A 21943-nucleotide genomic window follows, 5' to 3' on the forward strand; every position below is an offset into this window, starting at 1 on the left:
AATTTTAAACAATAATCAAGTGTTTGCTTTAGATACCGGAAAATACGTTTTAAACCTTTCCAGGCGTTTTCTGTAGGATAGCTTACAAGTCTGCTTAGTATTCCAATTGCATAACTCAAATCTGGTCTGCTCCACAATGAAATGTATAATAAACTTCCAATTATTGAATGGTACATTTCAGGATTTACAGGTTCTGTGCATTCTCCTTCATTTTTGAAAAAACCTATTTCCATTGGGGTTTTTATTCCCTTACAGTTTTGCATATTGTTTCTTTCAAGTAACTCCACTATTTTGTCTTTTTGACTCAACAAAAAACTTCCATCGTTTGTTCTTTGAATTTCTAAACCGAGATAATTTTTTACGGGCCCCAAATCTCTTACTTTAAATTCCTTTCTTAGTTGTTCTGCAAATTTTTTTACTTGCTTGTCACCTTTTCTAGAGTAAAGCAAATCATCAACATAACACAAACACAATTCTTGTTTATCACCCTTTCCTTTAGTGTACAAGCAGTTATCAGCTAAGCTTCTTTTAAAACCAAGATTTTTTAAAGCATTATCAAGACATTCGTTCCAATTTCTAGCTGACTGTTTGAGCCCATAAATTGCTTTGTTCAGCCTATATACAGAATTCTGTTCTCCTGCCTCAAAACCTGGCGCTTGATTCATAAAAATTTCTTCTTGCAGATTTGCGTTAAGATAAGCTGTTTCAATATCAAAATGGTTTACCTTAAACCCACGTTGTGCTGCAAGAGCTAGCAATAAGCGTACACTTTCACTCCTTGCAGTAGGAGAAAAGGTTTCATCAAAGCTTTCACCTTTTCTTTGAGTAAAGCCTTGTGCTACCAGTCTGGCTTTGTACTTAACATCACCACCTGCCAAGTGTTTTATTTTATACACCCATCTACAGCCCACTGCCTTTTTTCCTTCTGGCAATGGCTCAATGGTAAAGACATCGTGTTCTGCTAAAGATTTCATTTCTGCTTTCATTGCATTTTTCCACCTTACTATTTCCTGGTGTGGTAACTTTAAAACTTCCTCATAATCACGAGGTTCCTTTTTTACATCAACAGTTTTAGCTTCTTGTATAGTAAACCTTTCTGGAGGTACCCCCTTATTACTTCTTTGTGACCTTCTAACTTGAACACTCTCCCCCTCTGAACTATCTTCCCCTTCTGATTCATCCTGCTCAGGAGAAATTGGTTCAGCTTTAGGAGATTGTGTACTGGGATCCTCATCCCCTGAATCCTCATCACTGTCACTTTCAGAACTTTCTTTAATTTGTGGCTTTTCTTCCTCAGATTTCACAAATTTATCTGTATTATCAGAAGATAACATAACTTCTGAATTTCCATGTAAACGAACCCAACCATCTTGCTCACAAAACTCTGCATGTCTTGATATTACAACTCTGCCACGCCCTAGTGCAAAACGATACCCCTTTGACCAAGTTTGATAGCCAACAAACCTAAGTTTCTTTGCCTTGGGCTCTCCTTTCCTTCTCTGTCCTTTTGGGATGTGAACCCAAGCCCAGCAGCCAAAAGTTTTAACATGGTCCAAAAAGGGTTTTTTTCCATAAAGCAAAAAATGAGGGGTGTTGTTTATGGTAGAATGAAACAATCTGTTCTGTATGTAGTTAGCACACAGAATTCCTTCTCCCCAATACTTCCTGGATAGGCCAGAATCACTTAGCATTGAATCTAACATTGTTTGTAAAGATCTTATCTTGCGTTCTGCAACTGAATTTTCTTCAGGTGAAAAAGGACACGATTTACGGTGACAAATACCACGCTTTTTCAACCAAACTTGGAGGGCTTCAGACATGCACTCGCCTCCACGGTCACTTTGTAACTGGGTAACTTTATAAGGAAACTGCCTTTCTATATAGTTGATCCAATTCTTAATCAGTTGACCAGTTTCACTTTTGTGTTTTAACAAATATACCCAAGTATACCGGCTATAATCATCCACAAGAACCAAAAAAAAACTTTGCTCCTCCTTCAGACTCTGCAAATGGCCCACAAAGGTCTGAATGTACTAAAGCAAATGGCCTCTTGCTAATTCTAGTACTTTCAGGGTAAGACCCTCGCTTACTTTTAGACTCCTTGCAGGTATTGCAGTCTAGAAAAACTGAACATTTTTTCATTTTAATTCCCTTGCTTAATTCTGGCATTTTTGCAATACTGCGGAAATTGGCATGCCCCAAACGACGATGCCACAGATGCTGGCACTCATCCTGCAAGGCTCTATTACAGGCTTTAACACATGCCCCAGACTCACTCACTAGCTGGTCTTTCAAAACAAACAAACCATTTTGTAGCGACGCTGTAACCACTATTCCAGCTTTCTCTATTCTACAGCCTGAACCAGAAAAGGTTACTTTAAATCCCTGCTTAACAAGACTTGTAACTGAAAGCAAATTATTTTCTAAGCTTGGTACACATAAAACATTGGTAAACTTGGTACTTAAACAGTTGATATTCACACTACCCTTTCCAGCTGACTCATGCACTGTTCCATCAGCTAGTACTACATTTACAGATTTACAAGGCTGCTTTTCTACAAGGGTTTGTGCAGACTTGACAAAAATGTTTGTCGCTGCTGAGTCTAAAATCCAGTCTTGTCCAACGTCGTGACTGGTGCCTCGAACTGCTGCAGAAACATACTGGATTCGATTCTTCCTGTCTCCTCGCTTCCCAGCAAACACAGGCCGCCCTTGTCTTGTATTTTCTCCCACAGACACAGTGCACTGTCGTACTAAATGCTTGGTTGACCCACAACGATAGCATCTTCTAACTGTGAATGCTGCTTCCTCTCTGTGGTCTACAACCTCTTTAGGATGCCGCTCCTCATCAGTTGCATATCTTTTACTGGTCTGCCTCCCATTTCTGGAGTTATGGTGAGGGGTTGTGGCCTTCCTCTCATGGCGTCTTTCCTCCTCATCAAGCAAACGGCCAGTCAAGAAATGCATTGTTAATTGGCTTTCTGGGATTGCTTCCAGAGTCATCACTAAATTGTCCCATGACTCAGGAAGTGAAGACAGCACAATATAAACTTTTCTCTGTTAGAAAAATGTTCCCCAAGTTCATTTAACTGTGAAAATAAATCACGCATTCTTTGAAGATGTGTTGAAACACATTCACCCTCACTTAGTCTGGCTCGGTACAGAGCTCTCATTAGAGTAATTTTGCTGCCAGCAGTGTCTCTGATATGTATTGCTCTCAGTGCTTGCCAAATCTCACTTGCTGTTTCAAGGTCTCGCACATGAGATAACTGAGACTTCTCTAAACTCAAAATTAAATTGGCATAGGCTTTGTCCTCCAGCCTTTGGTCTGCTTCATCTACTTCTTCATCCTCCTCTTTTACAGGAGGGTTAACAATAGCAGTCCAACATTGTTCTTTCTTTAAAAACGCCTGCATCTGTAAACTCCATGACATATAATTGGACTCTCCCAGTTTCTCTACTGGAAAATAGGAAGCTCCCCCTTGAGCTCCAGCTCCAAGTCCAGCCATGGCACCACCCAGCCTTCAGCTTTCCACTCAGTTCTTACTCACATGTGGCTTGAAGAAATGTTCAGCTCCTGGTCCCAAACAGACACTCCCTGCCGATGCCTTCACACAGCCAGCTGCTAGAGAAACGCTGAGTTGCTTCCAGTCTCTGGGTTCTTTTCACGCTCTGTCTCTGCCCACTCAGGACTGGGGACTGGGCCCATAACCTATTGGAGGGGGATTCCAGCCGGTGGCAGAGGGCAGAGTGACTCCAGGAGACATAGGTGTAAAAACCCAAATGGAAAAAAACGAAGACTTTATTACTAAGCAAATAAACACAAGCTTTGGTGGATGTTATTCCTGCAGGCAAGCAACAAAACTCAGCTTTTTTTCCTTTATAGCAACGGTCACCTGCAGCCAATTAATCCCAGAAACTTCTTAAAGGTATACACACATGTTTCTGTGCCGAATGTCCTCTAACAAAATAGATGTGCAGGAAATAATGGACAGTATTATGCAGAGATACATTTAAGTTTCTAAAGTTTTTAAAGCCCTTCTTCAATTGTCTACTAGGCACAATAGGACAGAACTCTGCAATGTGTTGATGTTGCCTGCAGTCTCTAACTCTCAGAAGTATCTCCCTTAAGCTCACTGGGGGAAAGAATGTGGAGGAATGCTAAATACTTCCAGCAAAAGCCAGGCTCTGAATAAAATCCCATTCTCACAGAAACCAACATAACCACTGATGTCATTTGAGTAACTGAGGTGATATCCTAAAATATGCCTGTTGTAGAGCAGTAAAAAGGCAACAAAACACTTTAACAGCTGAGCATTACAACGTTACGTAATCTTAGTGATTCCATGTCTTCATATCAAAGCAACTGAAGAATGCAGAGAACCGTGGAAACAAAATGTTAAAATGACAAAATGTTGATTTGTTTATCTAATTTATTCTTCATACATTAAAGAAGGTAATCCAAAGTGATTTATAATATAAAAACAAACACATACTGTACATTGAAACCAGCAGAAAATAAAATAAAAACCAAAGATAAATGTAAAATAAAATCCCATTTTGAAAAGGCGGGATTAAAACATTCCAACCACTGGAGACCACAGATAACTAAAAACAAAGGTATAGCAAAAGGGGGGGGGGGGTTGCTTAGTGCCTAAAGCTATTTCGTCATGATGCCAGGTGAGCCTCCTCAGGGGGAGCATTCCATAAGTAGGGAGCCACCACTGAAAAGCCCCCTTCTTGTGTTGCCACCCCCCAGAACTCCTGAGGAGGAGGCACAAGAAGAAAGGCCTCAGATTATTATTGTTGGGTCTATGCTGGATTATACGGGGAGAGTTGTTTCTTCAGATATTTGGGTACTGAGCCACAATAGGCTTTGTAGGTCAAAACCAGCACTTTGAATTGGGCTCAGAAACTGATTGGCAACCAGTGTGGTTGGGCCAGGATTGGTGTTATGTGCTTAGACTGTCTTGCCTCCGTGAGCAACCTGGTGTGATGGCCTGGGAATCTGATTCAGAAGCTGAACCGGAGGAATCCCAGCCTGCACAGGAGTCCCCACCTCCAGGGCCGGCTGAGGTGGGGTAGGGCCTTGAATCTGAAGCGCCTGCACTTCTGCCGGATCCTCAGGAGCAGACACCAGATGAATTCACTCTGGCTCTGGATCTGATTGAGGACCCATTGCCTACAGGTGCGCCTCTCCCAGCCCTGTCAGGGGAAGGTGATCCTCACCCTGGGTCCAGTAACCCTCTAGCCTCTCCTGAGCTGCAGAGGCTCAGGGCAGAGAGGCGGAGGGAACTGGTTTCTCTCAGGAGGAGTGCTCACCTTAAGGCCAGGAGAGGCGGGTCACCTGGGGGCCGGGACCGCCCTGGCCTCAGAGCTGAGCCAGCGCAGCTCGGGGCAGTGCGAACTCGCCTCTCCCCCTCGGAGAAGACATGGCGTTGGGAGGGGAACCTGTGTCTCTACTGCGGTGGGAGTGGACATTACGCCCGATCCTGTCCCAAGAAGATGCAGGCCACAGGGAAATCGCCCTGGGTACCCGGGGTCCCAAACCATGCAAGAGGGGCCCTCACCGGTGGAATTGCGACACCTCATGGTTCCGGTGCGCCTATACCCCCCTGGTGGGCCCTGGATTTTCACCCATGCTCTGGTGGATTCGGGGGCAACCCGCTCGTATATGGACTCTGCCTTTGCTGCCCATCATCAGATGCCACTCCAGGATAAGTCGGAACCGGTACAGGTGGAGACAATTGACGGACGGCTCCTGCGTTCAGGTGCTGTTACTCGGGAGACCCATCCCTTGGTCCTGTGTCTCCAGCAGCACCGGGAGGTGTGAACTCTGGACATTGCTACCATGCCCCGGTTCCCCCTGGTGCTTGGGATGGAGTGGCTGGAGACACACAATGTTCAGATCGACTGGGTCAAACGGTCGGTGTGCTTGTTGGTTTCTATTTCCTCACTGTGCAGCAAAATGCTTGTCATAAGACATTGTTTACATTCCACAGTTCAGAGTTACTGTTGGGTTCCCACGGGAATGGGAGACTGGATGTGACGTACACTGGTTTCCTGTTTTTCAGTGTTCTCTGTTTCTTTGTGTCGAGAGGAGTTGCTTCTCTGCTGTCACAGAGGCAGGATGGATGTTTGTATGCTCTCAGCATAGCTTGTAAAAAAACTTTAGCATGTAGCACATTTACCTGCTTATCCTTTCGTTGTGTGACTACGCTCTGCTTGGGCTCAAGGTAAGGCAAGCCTGTATCAGCTCCAGATGGGCCGGGGCTGACCAAAGTCTCACATTTCTGGTTATGGACTTCAGAGGATCGGAATGCCGGCAGAGGAATAGAGAGATGGAACGGAGTTATCTGCTCTGCGCGTCAAGAAGATTGATGAGAGATATGTGTTCTTGCCCCAGGAAGCCTGCCAGTTCCTAATTAATGGCTTTAAGACTGGACTTTTTAACTTTTTAAGCCGTTTGCCGCGGCAGAGGCTCAGAGGCTTGAAATCGAAAGTGCTTTTGAAAGTGTTTTTGGAGCTGCTGTAAACACAGACGCAGCTTGATTAATGATGCAGAAGGCTAATGCCAGAGTCATGGCGGCCCTTTGGGATGCTTTTGGGATTCCAAAGCTCGATAAAAAGAATTATGCGGAATGGGTGTTATACGCAGAGGCACTTCTGCGAAAAGAGGGTCTGTTCAATGTTATTACAGACACCCCCCCCAGCTCCGATGACAGATGAATGGGCAGCTAAGGATTCCAAAGCAAGGGGAACTCTTACATTGCTAGTATCCCCAGAAGAGCTTTGTCTGTTGCGTGATAAGACCTCAGCCAGAGAGATTTGGGACGCTTTGAGAGACGCTTTTGTGCGTGCTCATCTGATGGAGATGCAGAATCTGAGACATGAGCTGCAACAGAGAGGACTCACCTTTCCAGAGGCTGTGTATTCCTTCATGATACTACATTCTTTGGGTTTAAGTTGGGAGTCCGTTGCCACTCAGATTGCTGTTCTGCCAACTGCTCAGATCACGGTAGAGCATGTTACTGCTGTGATTCAGAATGAAGCGGACAGGTGAGGTGCTAGCTGCATTGGTAAGGGGAAGTATTCACAGACGTCATCCCAGAATGCAGTGGAACCACCAGATGGCGCCAAAGTCTTGAAGGCAGTGAAATGCTACTCATGTGGACGTCTAGGCCATATGAAGAGGGAATGCAGATTTCCCAGGGCCAAGACAGAGCAGTGCAGCGAAAGCTCAACGCATGAAAAAGGCAAAGGCAAAGGTCCGGTGTCCAGGACAATGCAGCACAAGGCAATGGTCTCACGCTTCACTCCAAAGGTTGCAAAGGTCCAGAAGACGTCTAGATCGTTCTTCGTAATTGATTCAGGAGCCATGAGACACATATGCAACGACAAGCGACTGTTCGTGTCTTTTACACTGCAGGAAGGTGTGATTCACCAGGCGAATGACCACACGATCTCCAGTCAAGGCTACAGAACTGTTGTTCTTCACAGTTTGGACTTGTCGATACACGACGTTCTCTACGTTCCAGATGCTGCACACAATCTACTCAGCATTGCACAGTTGAATGAATGGAACATTGACGTTTCCTTCAAGAACAAGAAGTGCACTATCACAAAAAAACGATTATGTATTGTATGCTGAATATGTTGATCGTTTGTTTGTGTTGTATTTTGATGATGTTGTGCAGGATGAAACTTGTTGCATTGCACGTTCTAACAAGGTTTTGCATGCAGGATGTATTCATGATTTTCACAGGAAATTTGGTCATTTACATTTCAAGGCAGTATCCAAAATGCCTGCCTTGGTTGAAGGTATGACTATTAAACCCTGCAGGTACCACATGAAGTGCAAGGCATGCGCAGCAAACAAGGTGAAAATGGCTGTGAAAGGTAAGGTGTTGTAATGGGGTCTGGGGTTGCTTGTGCGTAAGGCACAAACTGCTCCAAGCGGAGTAGTTTGGGTAAAACTTTCCCCTGGCTGGACAGTCAGTACTCCGTGACTGTCTCAATCACTGGCAGAATCCGTCAGTGGGCATTTCCTGAATTTCTTCCAACATAAAAGTTCTTTGACACCAAGTCGACGCCTAGCTTCTCTGCGCGGAAGCTTTCTGCGCAGAGTGGGCGTCCCAAGGGGAGGTCCTGTCCTCTCCCCGCTGGTCTCACTGGAAGAGTCCCTGAGCCTACCCTCTGAAGCTCCTTCAGCCTCCCCTTTCTCCCTAGCGTCACGTCTATTTCCTTCCCCAGCGGAAGCTCTCCCTCTCTCCTTGCTGGTTCCTTCTCCAGCATCATTGGGGAGCCTTACCACCACCCTTGGCTTCGATGGCAGTTCCCTGACATCCACCTCTCCCTCAGGGCCCTCCCCACGCCCGGCCCGTTCCCTGGGTGGTGAAGCGGGGAACCCCTGGAATGAGCTATCCCTTTCTTCAGACGATTCAAACATCGTTCTCCACCTGCTTTTGTCTCTTTCCATTGCCCAATCTCCCCAATCTGAGCCCTCTTCCTCTGATACCTCCCCTCCCTCTTCCTCTGAGGGAGGATACCCCATAAACTCTTCTTCCTCGTCTGTGGTTCCTAATTGCTCCTCCCAGAATCTCTCCAAAGGTTTCGGTTTCCTTGGGAATCTGCGGTGAAACTCCTCTCGCAGCCACTCATCCCTGATCTCTCCTTCAGGGACCCACGTGTTTTCCGACTCAGGCTCCCCCTCCCAAGCTACCAAATATTCCACCTGCCTCCCCTTCCACCTTGAATCAAGAATTTCCGCTGCCTGACCACTGAGTTCCCTCTCCTCCACCTCTGGGTGAGTGGGGATCTCTCTCTCCCGCCCCGGAAACTCCCTCCCTTCCCGGTATGCAACTTCGTGTTGGTTGGCAGGTTGAGCCTAAAAGCCACAGGATTCACCTGCTGTGTTACCTCGAAAGGTCCCAGTTGCCTTGGCCGTAGTTTTTTACAACCTCCCTTGAACGGTAGTCCTTTGGTTGACAACCACACCCGGTCCCCAACACTCATGGTCTCCCCTTCTCTGCGGTGCTTGTCTGCCTGCCTCTTGTATACTTCCTTTGCCCTCTCCAGGTTCATCTTAAGCTGTTGGTGTAAGGCCTCCATTTCTTCCACAAATTGCTCTGCCGCAGGCACACTCCACCTCTCCTCCCCCTCCCCTGGGAAGGCCCTGGGGTGACACCCGTAATTAGCCATGAACGGACTCATCCCCGTGGACACATGCTCAGTGTTGTTGTAAGCTAATTCGGCCAGCGCTAGCTTTTCCTCCCAGTCGTCCTCTCTCTCGCTGACGTAGCAGCATAGGTACTGTTGGAGTATGCTATTAGCCCTTTCCGCTTGTCCGTTGGTTTCTGGGTGACGGGCCGTCGAGAAACTCACCTCAACTTGGAGCAAGCTCATGAGCTTCCTCCAAAATCTGGAAGTGAATTGCCTTCCTCTGTCAGACAAAACCCTCAAGAGGGCGCCATGCAACCGAAAAACGTGATCTACAAACAGCCTCACTGTTTCCTCTGCCGTGGCTGCATGCGAACAAGCAATGAAATGGCACATCTTGGTCAACAAGTCAACTACCACGACGGCTGTTTTTCCCCTGGATTTGGGCAAATCGGTCATAAAATCTATGGATACCACCTCCCATGGTCTCCCCGGAATGGGCAAGGGTTCTAGTAACCCCGCGGGCGCTGCTTTCTCCCCCTTAGCTCGCTGGCATCGGTCGCACCCCCGTACGTATTCCCGCACGTCTTCCCTCACTCTTGGCCACTAGAACTGCCTGGTGACTAGCAACATGGTCTTGTGTTGACCAAAATGCCCCGCCGTGGGGTTGTCATGTAGTTGTTTGAGTACCCTCCTCCTCAAATCCCCCTCTGGTATGTACAATGCTCCCCTGTAATACAATACTCCTTCCTTTTCCTCAAAACCCCCCTGATTTTCTCCTGCGTCCTGGAGCTCCCTGATCTTTGTTTGGGCGTACTCATCGTCCCTCGTCAACCCTGCTAGTTCTCATTTCCCCACCAATACTCCCCCACACACCCATCGGTCCTCGGGTATCACATGTCGTACTTCTGGTGCTCCCTCTCCTTCCAAGTACTCTGGCTTCCGGAATAGGGCATCTGCTCGGACGTTTTCCTTTCCCGATACGTACCGAATCTCAAAAGAAAACTTGGAAAACTCCTGAGCCCACCGCATCTGTCTCTGGTTGAGAACCTGTGCAGTCCTCCAGTATTCCAGGTTCTTATGGTCCGTGCACACCTGGATCTTGCGTTGAGCCCCTATCAACAAATGTCTCTAGCGTCGGAACGCTTCATAAATTGCAAGCAGTTCCCGGTCATACACCGTGTAGTTCTATTCAGACTTGCTCAGCTTCCTCGAGAAAAAGGCTCACGGCCTCCAGTCAGACTGGTTTCTCGGCTGGAGCAGTATGGCGCCCACCGCTCTGTCTGACACGTCGGTTTCCAGCCTCATTGGCTTCTGCAGATTCACGTGCAAGAGCTGCTCTTCTGAAGCGAACGCTCTTTTTAGTTTTTCAAAAGATTGCTGTGCCTCTTCCGTCCACACGAACTTCTTCTTGCTACTGAGACAATCGGTGATGGGTCCAGTCAAGTGCGTGAAGTTTTTGATGAACTTCCTATAGAAATTCGCAAACCCCAGGAACCTCTGCACGTCCTTCCGGTTCTTGGGGGTCTTCCATTCTTGTCCGACAACCTGTAATCCAGGAACTCGACCTCTCGGGCATGGAATTGGCACTTCTCCAGTTTCACCCACAACTGGTGCTCCTGCAACCTCTTCAGCACCTCTTCAGCACCTCTTCTCTGACGTCTTTAACATGCTGCTCCGCGTTCTCCGAGTAGATTAGCACATCATCTAGAAAGGCCACGCAATTCTTGTACAGCAGGGACCCCAACACGTGGTGCATGAACGATTGAAAACAGGCAGAGCCTGATTGTAATTCGAAAGGCATAACTAGGTACTCAAAAGCCCCCAGGGGGGTGAACATGGTGGTCTTCCATTCATCCCCTTCCCTTATCCTAATCTAATTGTACGCCCCTCGAAGGTCCAACTTGGTAAAAATCTTTCCCTTCCTTACCCTGGTCAGAATGTCATCAATTCTGGGCATCGGGAAGGTCACCGGCTCCGATATCAATTTTAACGCCCTATAGTCACAAATCAGTCTGAGCTCTTTGGAGTCTCTCTTGTCCACAAAAAAGACTGGACTGCCCCCCACCGCCCTCGATTCTCTTATGAAGCCCCTCTTCAGGTTCTTGTCAATAAACTTCCACAACTCCTGCATTTCTCTGTCCGACATGGCGTACAACTTACCCACTGGCAACTGAGCCCCTGGGATTAGGTTGATTTGACAGTCAAAGGACCTATGGGGGGTAGCCTATCTGCCTCCTTCTCACTGAAGACTTCTTCCAAATCAGCGTATTGCGGTGGCACCCTCGTCTTTTCCTCTGCCCCCATCCCTGCCACCCTGGCCACGGCCATCCTCTGGGTCTCCCCCCCATGGCAGTGTTCCAAGCAGTGAGCTGACCCAAAGGCTACAGTCCGCTGGTGCCATGCCACTACCGGATCATGCAGCGCCAGCCAGCTCATCCCCAGTATGATTGGCGGCCCGGCTAGTGTGGCTACATGAAAGGCAATTGTCTCAGTGTGTCTAGAGACCCTCATCTTCATGGGAGGATTCTGGTGGGTCACTTCTCCCCCCAGGAGTTCTCTCCCATCAATGGTCGTCACCTGCAAGGGGCGCTCTAAAGGCACCAGCTCGAGCTGGTGCTCTAGTGCAAAGTCCTTGCTAAAGAAGTTGCAAGAGCTGCCTGAATTCAGCAGTGCCTTCACCTTAATTGGATGTCCGTTGGGGAGCTCTAGCACCACCTCTATGGCTATGGCTGCCCGGGGGGGTCTGGTTTGGGCACTCTTACTGGTTGTTTGCCTGGCTGCTGTGCCCGCTGATCGGCAGCCAAGCCCTCTCGTTTCCCTGCTCTTTATTCCCCTCCTCGTCACTGCCAGCTGCCCCCACCATCCCTTGCCATGCTTTTCTCTGAAGGCAGACCCTGGCAAAATGTCTCGGCTGTTGGCAGAGAAAACACTTCCTGGTCGTTTCCCCCTCCTTTTTGCGCACCTCGCCGGAGTTTGAAACCCCCCCCGCGCACGCGCCTCCGATCTCTATTGGCTCCGCTGGCTGGGAAGGTTGCTCTGGCATTTCAGTACTGCGGTTGACATGCCAACGCTCTGCTCTCCCTTCCCGCCTCTCTAGAGCGCGTGCCTCTTGGCTTACTCCAACCGCAAGCGCCATTTAATCAGCTGATCCATCGATTGCGGGCGGGGCGAGCGGGAAAGTTTGTCCTTAACCAAAGGGGCTAAGCCTTCCTCAAACATCATCTGAATTGGTTCCAAACCCAGTTCCCACCCAAGTTTGTGGATTAGCATTGAAAACCGCGACCAGTACTCTCTAACTGATTGGCTCCCTTGTTTGCATGCCATCAGTTCTCTGCGCGTCACACTCTGCTCCACTTCACAGTTCAACAGTTGCCTGAGACAATAGCCGGGAAGGGCCAAGCGGCAAGGGGAAAGGAGTTGAACTCAAAGAAGTCTGTAGATGTGTGCTCAGTTTCCCTCAGGATGCGAGACGAGAGGGGGGGTGAGGAGAATCAGAACTTACAGGGTTAAACAGTTCTGAGTGACGTCTCACATTCTGAGACGTGGCTATGTTCACATAGGGGAGTGTTTCTCTGTGTGTCCTCCTTCTTTCGCTTTTACCGAGAAGCGGAAAGGATGCCAGCAAATTCACCGGGCTGATTTACGATGTTTTTCTATGCAATAAAGACTCTTGGAGATAAGAGAAAAGCCTGCAATTCAGTCTGAATTATTCCCACACAAAGCAGCAGCTTTCCCGCTGTGCAAACTCTGCTAAGAGAGCTAAGGAAGCTGGAAGAGGTTTTTACCGGCACGGACAGCAGCAGTGACGCAGCTAAGAAGAGTGCCGGACACCATTTTGGCACAGAAAACATGTCCATGGCGCTAAAAAACTTCCTTAGGTCTCTTAAAGCATCATTTTCCGATGCCATTAAGGGTCTGATCCATTCCCTGGCGCCGTCTTGAAGATGCCCTATCACAAAGGCTACTCTTGCCCTATCGTCCACAAAGTCATCATACTGCAGGTCCAGCGCATACTGCACCTCCATCTTAAAAGCATTATAGTCTCTCGGTTTGCCCCCAAACTTATGACAGTCCCGGTACCTTCCTTGCAATGGGGGTGGGTTTCCCCTGGGCATCCTGAGTCCGCCTTTCATCTAGTCGCGCCGCTAGTAAAGCCAGCTGCTGTTCCAGATCTCTGTTTCTCTCCTCCAGAGTTGCTCCTCCCCTGGATCCCTCTCCGGCTCCTGCTCCTCCACTCTGACGCATGATTATCCCTAGGCACAAGCAACATCAAGGACTGACGGATTGCTGTAATGGGGTCTGGGGTTGCTTGTGCGTAAGGCGCAAACTGCTCCAAGCAGAGTAGTTTGGGTAAAACTTTCCCCTGGCTGGACAGTCAGTACTCCGTGACTGTCTCAATCACTGGCAGAATCTGTCAGTGGGCGTTTCCTGAATTTCTTCCAACATAAAAGTTCTTTGACACCAAGTCGACGCCTAGCTTCTCTGCGCGGAAGCTTTCTGCACAGAGTGGGCGTCCCAAGGGGAGGTCCTGTCCTCTCCCCGCTGGTCTCACTGGAAGAGTCCCTGAGCCTACCCTCCGAAGCTCCTTCAGCCTCCCCTTTCTCCCTGGCGTCACGTCTATTTCTTTCCCCAGCGGAAGCTCTCCCTCTCTCCTTGCTGGTTCCCTCTCCAGCATCATTGGGGAGCCTTACCACCACCCTTGGCTCCGATGGCAGTTCCCTGAAAGGTGTCTAGTAGGCAAGCTACAGAACCATACCAGGTAGTGCATGCTGATTTGGTTGGTCCACTATCGCCCTCTTTAGGTGACAACAGGTACTTCATGGTTCTCATTGATGCATTTCCCAGGTATATTTATGTGTATAATCTCAAGCAGAAATCAGGCATATCAGAGGTTCAAGGAATTCTGTGCTTGGTTGGAAAATGTGCATGGTAAGAAGATAAAGACTTTATTCACTGATTGCAGGGGGGTGGTTAGTTCACTTCTCAGCAGTTTGAAGCTTTTCTGACTGAGAAAGGAATTCAGCACGATTTGTCTAGTCCTCGTTTGCCATGGCAGAACAGACTTTGTGAGAGAGCAAATCAAACATTGCTTAAAGGGTTGAAAACCTTGCTGCATGATGCCAATCTTCCAGAGAGTTATTGGGCAGAATCTTTGGCCTGTTTTGTTTACAGTTACAATCGCAGGTTATCTTCAGCGATTGGTTGTACCCCATATGAGAAGATGTTTGGCCAGAAGCCTTACATCAAACACATGAGTATTTTTGGTTCTGACATGTGGGTTCACACACCACAAAGCTCCAAGTTAGGCAAGAGTGGATTGCATGGTATCTTTCTAGGTTATCAGAAAGGTTCTTACAGAGTAATGATGACTGACTCTAAGACAATTAGGCTCACAAATGGCTACTGAATTCTGTACCAACTTCTGAATTGCCTTCAAAGACAGCCCCATGTATAACACATTGAGTAATCTAACCCAGAGGTCATCAGAGTATGGCTGGCCAGCATCCAAAGCAGATGGAAGGCACTTCATGCTACCAAGGCCACTTGAGCCTCAAGTGACAGCAAAGCGAAGTTTCCAGAAGTATCCCCAAGCTATGTAACTACTCCTTCAGAGGGAGTGTAATCCCATCAAGAGCAGGCCATTTCCCATCCATCCAGTCTAGGGAACCATTCACTTCAGTTTAATCTGAACTGAGCTTCAGTTTATTGGCTCCCATCCAGTCTATTACTGAGAATTCAGTCATGCACATCCACTGCTATGCTTGTAGATGTTAAGAAATCCAGATGTGCCATCAACATATTGCTGTCAACGTACTGCAAGACTCTGGATGACTCCACCGAGCATTTTCCTGTAGATTAACATCCTGTAGATTAACATGTTTAACAGCATGGGGGCCATGCTTGATCCCGAAGGAGCCCTGCATTGAAGACTTTGTGAAGCTGAAAAGCACTCCCCAAGCATCATCCTGTGGAAATGACTATCCAAGTAGGACCAGAACCACCGCAAAGCAGTGCTGCCCACCCTCACACTGGGACAACTGCTCCAGAAGGATACCATGGTGAATGGTATTGAAAGCCGCTAAGAGATCAATAGGATTAACAGGGAATTAACACATTCTCCCATCCCTCTCCTGACTGAGGTCATCATACAGCATAACAAAAGCAGTTTCCATGGCCAAACAGACCTAAACCTTGATTAAAATGGATGCAGAAAATTGGTTTCATGCAAGAGAGCCTGGCTCTGGCTCACAACCAGTCGCTCAAAATATACAAGTAAGCATTTATTTCTTTGTTTCAAAAGACAAAAAGCAGTGATTAAAAACACTGAAAGTACAAATGCTAACATTTTTTTATCGAAATAGGTGTAAAGTGGTTAAGAAGTCCTAATGTTATTGTTATGGGTTTAGGGGCTGCTTGTGCGTAAATGGTTGAGTTCTCAACTCAAGCTATCTGTTTATAAACTCTCCCAGTCCGCGGAGCCATGGACGCATGGCTACCTCAATCGCTGGCAGAATCCGTCAGTGGGCGCTTCTGGAATTTACGCCAACATAAGAGTTCCTTAACGGAAACTCTCCTTCTGGATTCTCTGCGTGACAGTTTCCTACGCGGAGTAGGCGTCCCCAGCGGAGGTCCTGAGACCTCTCCGCTGTTCTCACTGGAAGTATCTTGGAGCCATCCCTCCGACTGAGTTTCTGCGGGAACTCTCTTTCTCCCCCTGCCTGTTCCTTCCTCAGCATCCAAGGCTCTCCTAGCCTTCTTGAGCCCTTCCACCACCTGACTTTCCGTTGGCAGTTCCCTTACATCCACCTCCCCTCCAGGACCCCCCTGACCCCCCGTTTCCCCCTCTTCTCTGGGTGGTGAGGCTGGGAACCCCCTGAAAGTATCCTCCTCATCTTCGGATGACTCAAAAACCGCCCTCCACCTACTACTGTCCCTTCTTCCCAAATACTCTTCCCCATCTGATTCTTCTTCCTCTTCTTGTCCTGATTCTGGGAACCCCTCGAACTCCCCTTCTTCGTTAGTGGTGCCGAAGTGTTCCTCCCAGAACCTAGCCAAGGGCTGAGGCTTCCTTGGGTACCGGAGATGAAACGTTCCTACTAAAACCTCATCATCAACCATTTCTGCCGGTACTCAGGTATTTTCGGACTCCGGTTCCCCTTCCCATGCCACTAAGTACTCCACCTGTTTACCCTTCCACCGAGAGTCGAGTATTTCTGCTACATGACTGCTGCTCTCCCTCTCTTCTACTTCCGGTGTCGCGGGAACCTCACCTTCATGTCCCAAAATTTCCCGCCCCTCCCGGTATTGTGACAGTAATGACCTATGGAATACTGGATGCAGTTTCATGTTGTCTGGCAACCTGAGTCTGAAGGCCACCGGATTAACCTGTTGTATAACTTCGAAGGGTCCCAGTCGTTTCGGCCTCAATTTCTTGCACCCGCCCTTAAATGGCAACCCTTGTGTTGACAACCACACCCGGTCCCCCACCCTTATGGTCTCTCCTTCCCTTCTGCTCCTATCTGCCTGCTTCTTGTATTCTTCCTTGGCCCTATCCAAATTCATCTTGAACTGTTGATGTATGGCTTCCATTTTTTTCACGAAATGTTCCGCTGCCGGTACGCTCCATCTTTCCCCTCCTTCCCCTGGAAAGGCCCTAGGGTGACACCCGTAATTGGCCATAAATGGACTCATGCCCGTGGACACATTTTCCGCGTTATTGTAGGCGAATTCAGCCAGGGCCAATTTCTCTACCCAATCACTCTCTCTGTCATTAACATAACACCTCAGATATTGTTGCAGAATACTGTTTGCCCTTTCCGCCTGCCCATTTGTTTCTGGGTGTCTGGCGGTCGAGAAATTGACCTCTACGTGCAGTAAGCTCATGAGCTTCCTCCAGAACCTGGACGTAAATTGTTTCCCTCTGTCTGAGACCACCCTCAAGGGGGCGCCATGCAACCTAAAAATGTGTTCTATAAACAACCTGGCGGTTTCTTCCGCTGTCACCACATGTGAGCAAGCTATAAAGTGGCACATCTTGGTTAACAGGTCTACCACTACCATTACCGCAGTCTTTCCCTTGGATTTTGGTAAATCCGTCGTAAAATCTATGGAAACTGCCTCCCATGGCCGTTCGGGTGTGGGTAATGGTTCCAGTAACCCCGCCGGTGCCGCCCTCTCCCCCTTTGCTTGCTGGCAGCGGTCGCACCCCCTTACATACTCCCTTACATCTTCCCTCACCTTGGGCCACCAGAACTGCCTGGTCACTAACCACATGGTTTTGTGTTGCCCAAAGTGCCCTGTGGTGGGGCTGTCGTGTAGTTGTTTGAGTACTCTACCCCTCAATTCCCCTTCCGGTATGTACAATGCCCCTTTGTAATACAACGCCCCGTTCCTTTCTTCAAACCCCCCTGTGTTCTCCCCGGCTCTCCTGAGCCCTCTGAACTTGTCTTGGGCATATTCATCGTTCTCTGTCCCTTCTACCAGTTCCCTTTGCCCCACCAATGCTGCTCCACAAACCCAGTGGTCCTCTGGGATAATATGCCTTTCCTGGGGCACTCCCTCCCCCTCCATATACTCTGGCTTTCGAGAGAGAGCGTCCGCCCTGACGTTCTCTGGACCCGGTACGTAGCAAATCTCAAAATGGAATTTGGAGAACTCCTGTGCCCATCTCACTTGTCTCTGGTTCAGTACTCGGGCCGTTCTCCAATATTCCAGATTTTTGTGGTCCGTGCACACCTGGACCTTGTGCTGCGCTCCAATCAGCAGGTGTCGCCACCGCCGAAATGCTTCATGAATGGCGAGCAGTTCCCGGTCGTACACTGTGTAGTTCCTTTCGGATCTATTCAACTTCCGCAAGAAGAAGGCACACGGTCTCCAGTCCGACGCATCTTTTCCCGGCTGGAGAAGCACCGCCCCTACCGCTCGATCAGATGCATCCGTCTCTACCCTCATCGGCTTCTGTAGATCTACGTGCAAGAGCTGTTCCTCCGACGCAAACGCTTTCTTTAGCTGTTCAAATGCTCGCTGCGCCTCTTCCGTCCACGCGAATTTATTCTTACTACTGAGACAATCGGTGATGGGCGCCGTTAAGTGGGCAAAGTTTTTGATGAACTTCCGATAGAAGTTTCCAAACCCCAGGAATCTCTGCACGTCCTTCCTGTTTCTGGGTGTCTTCCATTCCAGTACCGCTTGGACTTTACTGGGATCCATGGCCAATCCCTTGTCTGACAAACGGTACCCCAGGAACTCCTCTCTGGTATGGAACTGGCACTTCTCCAGTTTTACCCACAGCTGGTTTGCTTGCAGCCTGCTTAGGACCTCCCAGACATCTCGGACATGCTGCTCCTCGTCCTCTGAGTAGACTAACACATCGTCTAAGAAGGCCACACAGTTCTTATAGAGCAGAGGTCCCAGGACGTGATGCATGAAGGATTGGAAGCATGCTGAGCCCGCCTGTAATCCGAAGGGCATAACGAGATACTCAAAGGCCCCCAAGGGGGTGAACATGGTGGTCTTCCATTCATCCCCCTTCCTCATCTGTATCAGGTTATACGCCCCCCTCAGGTCCAGCTTGGTAAAAATCTTTCCCTTCCTCACTCTGGTCAGAATGTCATCAATCCTGGGCATGGGAAAGGCCACTGGTTCTGACACCGAATTGACGGCCCAGAAGTCCACGACCAGCCTGGGTTTATTTGAGTCCTTTTTGTCCACAAAAAACACTGGGCTGCCCCCCACCGCTCTTGACTCCCTGATGAACCCTCGTTTCAGGTTCTTGTCTATGAACTCCCTTAACTCCTGCATCTCCCTGTCCGACATAGCGTACAGTTTGCCCACTGGTAGCTGGGCTCCCGGGAGTAGGTTAATTTGACAGTCAAAGGGTCTATGCAGGGGCAGTCTATCTGCTTCCTTCTCGCTGAAAACATCACTCAGGTCTGCGTATTGTGGTGGTATTTCTCCCTTTTCTCCCACCACCATCCCTGCCAGACTTGCCCTAGCCAACTCCTGAGTTTCTCTTCCCTTGCAGTGTTCTAGGCAATAAGCTGACCCAAAAGAGACTACCCGCTGGTGCCATCCCACTAGCGGGTCATGTAACGCCAGCCAGCTCATTCCTAATATGATGGGCGGCCCCGCCAGGGTGGCTACGTGAAATGCAATGACTTCCCTGTGCCTTCCCACCCTCATTGTCATGGGGACCGTTTGTTGGCTCACTTCCCCTCCCAGAAGTTCCCTCCCATCAATCGTGGTCACCTGCAAGGAATTACTTAAGGGCAGCGTCTGTATCTGGTGCTCTGATGCAAACTCCTTACTCATGAAATTGCAGGAGCTGCCCGAGTCTAACAGGGCTTTTATCGTGAGTGGATGTCCATTGGGTAGCTCTAGCAGCACCTCTACAACTAGAGCCGCCCTTGGGGGTTCAGGCTTGGGCACGTTCACTGATCCTTGGCTTGGCTGCTGTGCCCTGTGGCTGGCAGCCAGGCGTTGGCTTTTACCTGCTCCTTAACCCCCTCCTCCTCACTCCCAACAGCTCCCACCATTCCTTGCCACCCCTTCCTTTGTGGGCACACTCTGGCAAAATGTCCTGGCTGTTGACAGAGGAAGCATTTTTTGGCGCTCTTCCCCTCCTTATTCCGCCCTTCACTGACGTTTGAAATTCCGCGCGCGCGCAGTCCCAATCTCCATTGCTTCCACTGGCAGGGAAGGTTGCTCCGGCATCTCAGGAATGCGGAAATCACTCCAACGCTCTCCTCTCCCTTCCCGCTTCTCCAGAGCCCTTGCCTCTTGGCGCGCTCCAATCGCAAGCGCCGATTTGGTCAGCTGATCCATGGACTCCGGACGGGGTGCGCGGGAAAGTTCATCTTTCACCGCCGGGGCTAGCCCTTCTTCAAACAGCATTTGAATCGGTTCCGAAGACAGGTCCCACCCCAATTTATGTATGAGCATGGTAAACTGTGTCCAATACTCTCGGACGGACAGATTCCCCTGTTTGCATCCCATTAACTGTCTGCGTACCACGCCCTGTTCAATCTGGCTGGAAAACATCAAGTCCATTGCGATAAAGAATTTCCTCAAGTCTTTTAGGGCATCATTATTCGATGCCATCAGGGGCCTCACCCATTCTCTAGCTCCCCCCTCGAGGTGCCCAATCACAAAAGCCACTCTCGATTCCTCATCGGCAAAGTCATCAAACTGCAGGTTCAGTGCGTACTGCATTTCTGTCTTAAAGGCTTGGTAGCTTCTTGGGTCACCCCCGAATTTCTGTACCAACCCCGGTACCTTCCTTGCGATGGGGGTGGGCTTCAAGTGTGCATCCTGAGCTCTCCTCTCCTCGAGACGCGCCGTTAGCAGTGCCAGCTGGTGTTCCAACACTCTGTTTCTCTCCTCCAGAGTTGGTCCCGTTCCAGCTCCTCCCGCTGCTCCGTCTCCCGTTGGGTTGCTCATGATGCCTCTCTTTCGCACACGCAGCGTCGAAGACTGACGGATTGCTGTTATGGGTTTAGGGGCTGCTTGTGCGTAAATGGTTGAGTTCTCAACTCAAGCTATCTGTTTATAAACTCTCCCAGTCCGCGGAGCCATGGACGCATGGCTACCTCAATCGCTGGCAGAATCCGTCAGTGGGCGCTTCCGGAATTTACGCCAACATAAGAGTTCCTTAACGGAAACTCTCCTTCTGGATTCTCTGCGTGACAGTTTCCTACGCGGAGTAGGCGTCCCCAGCGGAGGTCCTGAGACCTCTCCGCTGTTCTCACTGGAAGTATCTTGGAGCCATCCCTCCGACTGAGTTTCTGCGGGAACTCTCTTTCTCCCCCTGCCTGTTCCTTCCTCAGCATCCGAGGCTCTCCTAGCCTTCTTGAGCCCTTCCACCACCTGACTTTCCGTTGGCAGTTCCCTGACAGTTATGAATAATTTCTTCTGAATAAACCCTAAAGGGAGATTACTGAACGTTGCTAAGGACAAAAAAGGGATGCTTTAATTCTTAAGTTCCAAAGTTCTGCTAATAGCAGACTGATCTTCTTATATAGGGACCAATTTCAGTGTTGCACATAGAGGTGACTGGATCTCATCTCTCTCTCTTTCTTTCTCTGTCTCTCACACACAAACAGAGTTGCAAATATTGGTCACAGATACTGCAGCTGAGGGAGGAAGGAGCTTCAATGCTCTATTCCACAGCATCCCAGCTCTTCCCTTTTCAGTACAGTTGAAGGTGAAGCAGCCTGCAGAGGAAAAAAGGGAAGGTAGAAGCAGTATTATGCCCTTGTTAGACCTTCTCTTTCCAGACTAGGTGAAGTAGGCACACTTATTTGAAACAATAGGAAACTAAAGCCCAGGGAATGAGGCTGCTAGTCACCGAGACAGCTAATCTTACACAGTGGTATCTGGCTTTTTGCTTATAGTCTGAGGTCTGCACTTGCTCAGAGTCCAAGCTGGCACTGTTTTGAGCCTGGTCCTCAGCTATCCATCTCTCTGCTGTAAATGGAGAAAACCACCTTTCTTTGTTGGTCTCTGGCCTCTTCAGCAGCCTCAGCTTTTGTAGCTGGACTCATAACTACAACATAACTAAAGTAGTCAAAAGCAATAAAGAAAGCATAAAAATATACAACCAGACTGAACAATTTCCACATAAATCACAAGATCTATAATAAAGATACAAAAAAACCAGCCACAGCAGCAACCACCACCCCCCCAACAAAATCCGGCAAACAACACCCCAGCTCAAGGGTGTGTTCAGCAGTCTCAGCTTTTGTAGCTGCAGTCAGTCAGGGGCCCTCCCTCCTAGGTCAGG

General features: G+C 48.8%; 1 protein-coding gene across 1 annotated transcript in view; it reads left to right on the forward strand.

Annotated features, from left to right (window-relative positions):
- The window catches only part of LOC309353070 (uncharacterized protein), a gene marked incomplete at its 5' end in the record, with an annotated part of 87686 nt that overhangs the window by 24052 nt on the left and 41691 nt on the right, over positions 1 to 21943 (forward strand). The gene's annotated exons all lie outside the window — the stretch shown is intronic.

The sequence above is a fragment of the Podarcis erhardii genome (assembly GCF_964252035.2).
Source record: "Podarcis erhardii genome assembly, chromosome: 1".
NCBI lineage: Eukaryota > Metazoa > Chordata > Lepidosauria > Squamata > Lacertidae > Podarcis > Podarcis erhardii.